This window comes from Halichoerus grypus, chromosome 1 (assembly GCF_964656455.1).
Source record: "Halichoerus grypus chromosome 1, mHalGry1.hap1.1, whole genome shotgun sequence".
NCBI classification, from domain to species: domain Eukaryota; kingdom Metazoa; phylum Chordata; class Mammalia; order Carnivora; family Phocidae; genus Halichoerus; species Halichoerus grypus.
This window is the reverse complement of record NC_135712.1, coordinates 41,824,006-41,832,554: the sequence shown is the minus strand read 5'-3', so window position 1 is coordinate 41,832,554 and position 8,549 is coordinate 41,824,006.

The window sequence follows — 8,549 nt, the reverse complement described above, 5'->3', positions numbered from 1 at the left end:
GTAGTCTCAGATACTGATTTACTATTTTCAGGAAAAAAGATTTTCTTGATACAACTAGACTCTAGAGTTTTTAATAGTTCTTATCCTTAGCAAAGCCTAACTATATGCTTTGAATCTACAAGGTTTTCATAGAAGACTTACTACTTGCCTATTTATTTGCATGGCAGCTGTCTTGTTAAGATGCACCTGCCTATTTACTTTCACTATGATCTCAGAGGTTGGGAGCAGATCTTTCTCTAGATGGATACTGCAACTAGACTTCCAGCTATACTCCTTTTCTGAACACTATTCAGGGACACATCTTACCCCTGTTCAATATACATATACACATACACGTGCACGTACACAGCCTATTTCTAAATTTGTATAAATTATTTTAAATCATAATTATATTTTAAAGATAAACTATTTGAACATTAGAGAAAACATCATAAGTTTTAAAAACACTAAGAAGATTAATCCAGAAAAATATTGGATTTATACTAAAAAGTTATGAAAATAATTTTATTAATTGAAAAACCCCACTTTCCTATATAAAAGATATTTTTCTCAAATATTTATAAGGGAAAAAAATTTAAGCTTTGGCTCTTGAATCCATTTGAAATAGTTTTGATGGCTTCCTCATTTTCTGCTATGACAATATGTTGCAGGATCATTTTGGACATTTCTTGACTCAGATCTGGCTTCACACAGTTTTCCACAATCCTAATTCTTATTAGTGGGAAATAGTAAGTAGATGGTTTTTTCAGCAGTCTGAGCTACAAAATATGAATATTTTAAGAGAAAATATATCATATATTACTATTACTTCAAATTCAAGTTAGGAGCAGAGAGATGTTATTAAACTCATCCATCTTACATTTATAACTCCTTTTTTTGTGTTCTCAGTGACACTAACATAATTACTCATTTGTTTTATCCCACAGCATATACAAACCTACGCACCAGACTCAGAATAAAACTAACATCGCTACCATAAAAAACATACTACAGAAAAGAGATCAATATTTTTCTGAAGTTCTTCTTCTTTTTAAGGTATATTTATAGTCAAATCTCTGTTTTAAAGTCATTGTATGATTATACCACTAACTTGATATGCAATTTGGTTCATTTGTTTCATTTTGCTTTTAATTTTTATGGATAACTTATAAAAATGTAATTTTGTTTTATGTATGTTTAAGGTTCCTTTGACGTACATAGTATATGCAGAGAATTCTAGCTTCTAGAAGTTCAGTCCCTTTTCCACATATACATATGGTGTGGGAAATGCAGATAACTCTTATTTTAATGGTTTTTTCATCTATTTCTTAAAGAAATACATTTTGGAACAATTTCAATTTACAAAATGTTTGCAGAAATAGCACAAAAAACTGCACATGACTCACTCAGATAACCCCATTCATGTTTTGTCAGTTGCCCAATGTTGTAATGGAACCAATACTGGAGCATGCAAGGCACCCACTTGTTATGTGTCTCTAGTCTCCTAGTTGCTCATCTTTCCTTGACTTTCATGACTTTGACATTTTTGAAGATGTGAGTCAGTCATTTTGTAGAATATCCCTCAATTTATATTTGTCTGATATTTTTTCATGCGTAGCCTCGTGTTATCTATTTGGGGCAGGGATAGCATAGGATTTGATGTGTTCTTGCTGTGTCCCATCAGGTGGTGTAGAATGTAGATTTGATTAAAAAGTGATTGCCCAGTTTCTGTATGATAAAATAACTGTTTATGTGTTATTTTTCTTCGTTCTTATTAATGAATAATTTGTGAGTAGATAGCTTGAGATTATGTAAATATTTCATTTACTTTTTGAATTTTATTGGATAAATTTTATTGAATTTTTAATTTATTAGTTTTATTGAAGATTCTGAAATAATTATTACAATAAATGCTAGTAACAATTGGTGCCAAATGGTGATTATCAAGTTCTACCATTCATTCTGCATATGTTTTTGTTATCCTACTATACAAGGTACTAATATAGTTTTATAGCATTTTCATCTTAGGCAATTATTATATTTGTGTGTTTATTCTTCTATGGCATTTATACTAATATTTCATTTTAGACTAGTGGAAAAATGAAGTAATTGAGAGAAATTCCTTAATTATTTTTATATTTCATGTTTTGAATAAAAAGAAATATATCATCACCTTTAAAAACAGACAAAAATAATTGAGTTGATAATGATATTTTCTACTTTTCACTTTATAAGTTAAAAGCCTCAAATTTTCTCTAAGATAGAAGTCAAAATATATACACCATGAGAAATGGATATTTCAGTTTGCAAGGAAACATCATGAGTAATCTCTTCTTTGGTAAGACAATTCCATATTATGTAGTAACAGATTGATTTTGCAAATGTAAAGAATTTTTATGTTTCCATGGGGATATTAATGATTACATAATGTTTACTATGGGCAAAGTATTGTTCTAAGCTTTTTAAATATATTTAATCCTTTATTTCTGGCAATAGCTGTATGAGATAAATATTATTATTATGTTATTTAAACATAAGGAAACAGAAGCTGAAAAAAGTGGAATAACTCTCCCAAAGTCACACTGCTATTAAGTGGGAGAGCCAGGATTTAACCTGGCAGTCTGGCCCATGAGGCTGTTCTCTTACACATTCTACTACAAAGCTCTACAACTTATAAATTAATAAATTATTTGTCACCAAACACCATTGTATTTTCTCATCTCATTATAGAACTAGAGGATTTTTTTTTTGAAAACTTCCATTCAATGACTCAGAAAATAAATTTTTTAAAAGTAAAATAATACAGGAATTTTTTTTCCGACTGAAGATCAGATATTACTTTAAGATTTTTATCTTATGTGTGATAAATACAATATCCTAAGTGGCAAGAAATTTTGATCCACTTTTATATTATGTTCATAAATAGCCCATTATTTTTGATATCTTAAGGAGAATATATATCTGCTCCAACTCAAAAAGGAGAAAGTGATTATGGATTAGCAAAAAGAAGGTAGATAGATAATTACTATAGCCTCCTCAGATTTATCTCTTATATTACTATACTAGACATTAATATTCTCTGTTAGAGATTTAAATGGTTAACCACTGACCAAATTGTATTCTTTATAAAAAGTATTAATTTTTTAAATTTAATTTTATTATGTTATGTTAGTCACCATACAATACATCATTAGTTTTTGATGTAGTGTTCCACGATTCATTGTTTGCGTATAACACCCAGTGCTCCATGCAGTACGTGCCCTCTTTAATACCCATCACCAGGCTAACCCATCCCCCCACTCCCCTCCCCTCTAGAACCCTCAGTTTGTTTCTCAGGGTCCATAGTCTCTCATGATTTCTCTCTCCCTCCGATTAAAAAGTGTTAATTTGAATGGCCAAATCTGCCTATACTGACAAAACCTTTGAATAGCTGCTTAGCTATTTTGTCTAATGAGAAACAAATGGGAATGAGGTTATATTCCTCCAAAATTAGTTTTAAAATTACCACCTCTGCTAGAGGCTGTGGTATATTTAAAAATGAATTTTAGGGGGTGGGAGGATGGGCAAAATAGGTGAAGACGATTGAAGTACAAACTTCCAGTTATAAAATAAATAAGTCACAGGGATGCAAAGCACAGAATAGGGATAGAGTCAATAATATTGTAATAACTTTGTATATGGTGACATATGGTAACTAGACTTGTTTGTGATAATTTCATAATGTATACAAATGTCAAATCACTATGTTGTACACCTGAAACTAATATAATATTGCATGTCAACTATACTTCATAAAAAATAAATTTGAAAAATAAATAAAGATGAATGTTTTGAAGCAAAAAATAAAATGTATGTGGCACATATTTCCATTTGGAACGAAGGTACATTTAGGGGCCATCAAGGTATTTTTATGAGTAACATCAAAACATCTTGTAGCTATTTAAATCTCTATTGGGTCATGACGTGCTCAAAGCTGAGGAAGAAAGGATGAAGGGCATTTATAAATATATACCCTAAAGGTAGAAAAGAAGTTACTTAAGCACTTCCAGTTAAAATAACATTGTAACTCTTAAAGTTCTAAAACTCATTCCCACTGCAATTTTTTTACATTAAAAAAGAAGATATAGCCATGTTTTAAAACAATCTAAACATTTCTGTGGACAAGCCACACACACACACAAAAAAAACCAAAAAAAAAACAAAACCCGTGCAGCAAGAGTTGAAAAGTGCCTGGTTCTGGGCATAAATGAACGGTGGTTGTCAAGATTCTCTTCCTCTCTGGTAACAAGGATGGAATCTCCTCTAACACAGCGAGAATCAGAAGCCATACTCAGTACCTGAAAGCAGAGTGTGAGAGCTCCCCTCCCCAGGCTGGAAGGCTAAAATAAGCTACAACCACTTCTCAGTGCTGTGATACTGTTCTACTTGGCAAGAGAGATGACAAGAAAGAGCAGAGAGATAAATGGCTACACAATAGGATCTGGGCTAGACCATACCCCAGCTCCTGAGTGGACCTGCTTTGTTTTTGTGGATGAACATCTTCAAGCTACTAACATATTACATCTGGATCTGTACTGAGGACTGTGTTAGGCCAGTTGAACTGTCAAACTACCAAACGGGAAAGTGGGAGCGTAGGGAGAGAGAACACACACACACACACACACACACACACACACACACACACACGTGTGGTAACCTTTCAAATTACAGTTCCAGAAGAGGTGGAGGAATTTTGACTTCACAAAGGATAGGCAGTAAGTGAAATAAATGGAAGAATGTGCTTCCAAAAAAAAAAATTCAAATGTTATGATAGTATTCTGAAAATATATAGCAAAATATGTTTAAAATTTTCAAAGAAAACAAATGAAGAAATTAACGAACAAGAGTAGGGGGATATAAACTTAAAGAAGCTGGAAAAATAATAATAATAAAGATTTTTAAAAAATCTGTAATGGAATAATTGCTTTATTGGACTTAGTTGAAGAGATAAGTAGCTAATAGGAAGATAATATTGAGGCATTCACATAGAAATCTGAATGGAAAATGTAGAAATAAAGAGATTGCTAAAAAATTAAGTTAGTGCTGCAATATCAATATCTGACAGGATAGAATTTAAAGTGAAAAGAGATACTATAATAAATAACCCCAAATGTAATATTTTTGAATAAAAATCATAGATTTGCTAAATATATAGAAAAATAAAAATATTAAATGGAAAATATAGCTAAATCCACTTTCATCTTGGGAGATTTAATGTAATTTCTTCACAAATTCATTAATCAAAAAATTAAAGAAATAATTATTGATAACATAAAATAGCACATTGACAAATTTGATCTAATAAATATATAGAAACTTGCCCTCTCTACTAAAATACAGGCTATATATACATGGAATTTTTATAAAAACTGACTCCATACTAATCCACAGGGAAATTTTAATATTTGAAAGAATCAGTGTAATACAGGTTGTATTTTCTGATTAATATGCAATTACCCTAGTAACTAATTACAAAATGATGGTTAAAAGTTATAACAAATACATTTAGAAATTAAAAAGCAAATTTTTATGTAACTCATATAATTAAACAAAAGAACAGTTTTTCTCTCTTGGAGATATGGATCTGCAATCTTTAAAGACTTTCCAAACACAAGACAAGATTAAATTTAAAAAAATTATAAGTATTCGTAAAATCCTGAATTCTAAGTATAAATATAATATTTTAAATAATACAATATAAAAAAAAGTCAGCTTATCATTAAACTTCTGTGACTGGAAATTGCAGGTGCACCTTGAAGATATTGCGTGTTGGTTTCCAGACCACTGCAACGAGCAAGTCGAATGAATTTTTTATTTCCCAGTGCATATAACAGTTACATTTACACTATTCTGTAGAATATTAAGACATAGCATTATGTTTTAAAAAAACAATGTACATACCTTAATTAAAAATACTTTATTACTAAAAAAATGCTAATCATCATTTGAGCTTTCAGTGAGTCATAATCACTGATCATAGATAACCATAACAAATATAATAATAATGAAAAATCTTGAAATACTGCAAGAATTACCAAAGTGTGACACAGAGACATGATGTAAGCAAATGTTGTGGGAAAAGTGGCACCATAGATTTGCTCAGCACAGCTTCGAAACTTCAGTTGCAAAACTTCCATTTGTAACTTCAATGCAGTATCTATGAAGTGCAATAAAATGAAGCACAATAAAATGAGGTTTGTTTGTATATGATGGTAGATTAATATCACACACTACTGTTAGAAAAATGTTATTCATCAAAAGTTTAATACCCAGGGGGGCTTGGGTGGCTCAGTTGGTTAAGCATCCAACTCTTGATTTCGGCTCAGGTCATGATCTCAGGACTGTGAGATCGAGCCCTACCTGGGGGTGTCCCAGCATGGAGTCTGCTTAAGATTCTCTCTCTCCCTCTCTCTTTGGCTCTCCCCCCTCAAAAAAAAAATTAATACCCAGTTAATATAAGCTAACATATTGTTCTCAATATGCTAAGCATTGTTTTATGTATTTAAAGGACTATATATCAATCCTTCGAGATAGATTATTTTATTATGTTCAATTTATACATGAAGAAACTGAGGTACACTCCAAAGTGTCTTAGACAGAAAGAAGCAGAATCTTGTCCCAGATTCACCATTAAACATATTGGCTTTTTTATTTAAAATCACTTATATAACAGTGTGAAAGAAATAGGAGCACAAATTCATAAAAAAACACCACCTTATCTATGGAAAATGCTTGAAGAATATTCTAAACTTAAATTTAATAATCAGTAATAAGCACTGACTCTTTTATGTATAGTTAAACTTAAATGGATGATGATATGACTGAGATTTTACACTTTTAAGGATAAAAATTATAAAACAGAAGAGGCAGACTGCAAATGTAAATCTCAAGAGTTGAGAATTAAGAATTATCTCAATAGAAGTTGTAAAATCAATATTTGAGAGGGGAAGTGTTGGAGAATGGGGAAATAAAAGTATTCTAAAATTTTTTTACTAGTGGGTTTAGAATGACATAGATAAGTAAAGCATCTTAATTGAGATGATATTTTAAATTTATTTCCATGTGATTATTAGAAAAATTTAGTTTTAGATATGGTACAAGAAATAGATAAGTAACATGCTATGGGCTGAATGTTTGTGTCTCCCTAAATTTATATGTTGAAGACCTAATTCCCAATGTGATGGGACCTTTGGGAGCTACTTAGGGTTAGATGAGGTCAGGAGAGTAAGGCCTTCACTATGGGATTAGTGTCCTTATAAGAAAAGATACCAGAAATTTTGCCTTCTCTCTCGCCACTCCTTGACAGCAAGGAGTCATCTAAGAGCTGGGAAGAGAGCTCTCACCATGAGTTGGCCAGCATCTTGATCTATACTTCTAGAATTCTGAAGTGTGAGAAAATAAATTTCTGTTGTTTAAGCCACCTGTCTATGGTATTTTGTTATGACAGTCTGTGCAGACTAATACATAACCATTTGTAGAAATGTAAATCATAGCAGAAACTTCTAAATTAACAAGGGGGAAAAAGTAATACAATAAATTAAATCAAGAAACAATGTGATTACAAAATAGGCAGAAAATCTGAATAGACATTTTTCCAAAGAAGACACACAGATGGCAAACAAGCACATGAAAAGATGTTCAACGTCATTAGCAACCAGGGAAATGCAAATCAAAACCACAATGAGATATCACTTCACAACTGTTAGAATGGCTAGTATGAAAAAGACAAGAAATAACAAGTGTTGGTGAGGATGTGGAGAAAAGGGAATCCTTGTCCTATTGGTGGGAATGTTAAACAATATGAAGGTCCTCAAGCAATTAAAACTAGAACTACTATATGGTCTAGTAATTCCACTTCTGGGCATTTATTTGAAGAAAATGAAAACACTAACTCAAAAAGGTATGTGTACCCCTCATGTTCATTGCAGCGTTATTTACAATAGCCAAGATGTAGTAGCAAGCTACATGTCCATTGATGGAGGAATGGATAAAGAAATTGTGGTATATACACAGTGGAATATTATTCAGCCATTAAAAAGAAGGAAATTCTGCTATTTGTGATAACATAGGTGGATCTTGAGGGAATTAGGCTAAGTGAAATAAGTCAGACAGAGAAATACAGATACCATACAATCTCTTTTATATGTGGAATCTAAAAGAAAAGAAAAGAAAAGAAAAGAACCCCATAGATAAAAAGAACAGATCTATTGGTTACCAGAGGCAGGATAGGAGGTATGAAAAATGGGTGAAGAGGGTTAAAGTTTTTTAAAAATGTACTTTCAAAACTAGTGGTTCTCCAGATGTTCCCTAGAGGCTCTTGCAAATATCTAGAAGGCTCTTGTCCACTGTCTCAGCTGACTTCCACAGCCCAGAAACTGCCAAGACCTCACATGTATCTGCTGGTAGCTGCCAGTGGGGAATAATGGCTTCTCCCATCTCCCACCTTTCAGCTCTCACACCAAAGGCTCCACACTGGCAGCTCTAACCCAGAATCAGGGAGGGAGGGGATTTGGCAGCACTGTTCCTGGCTT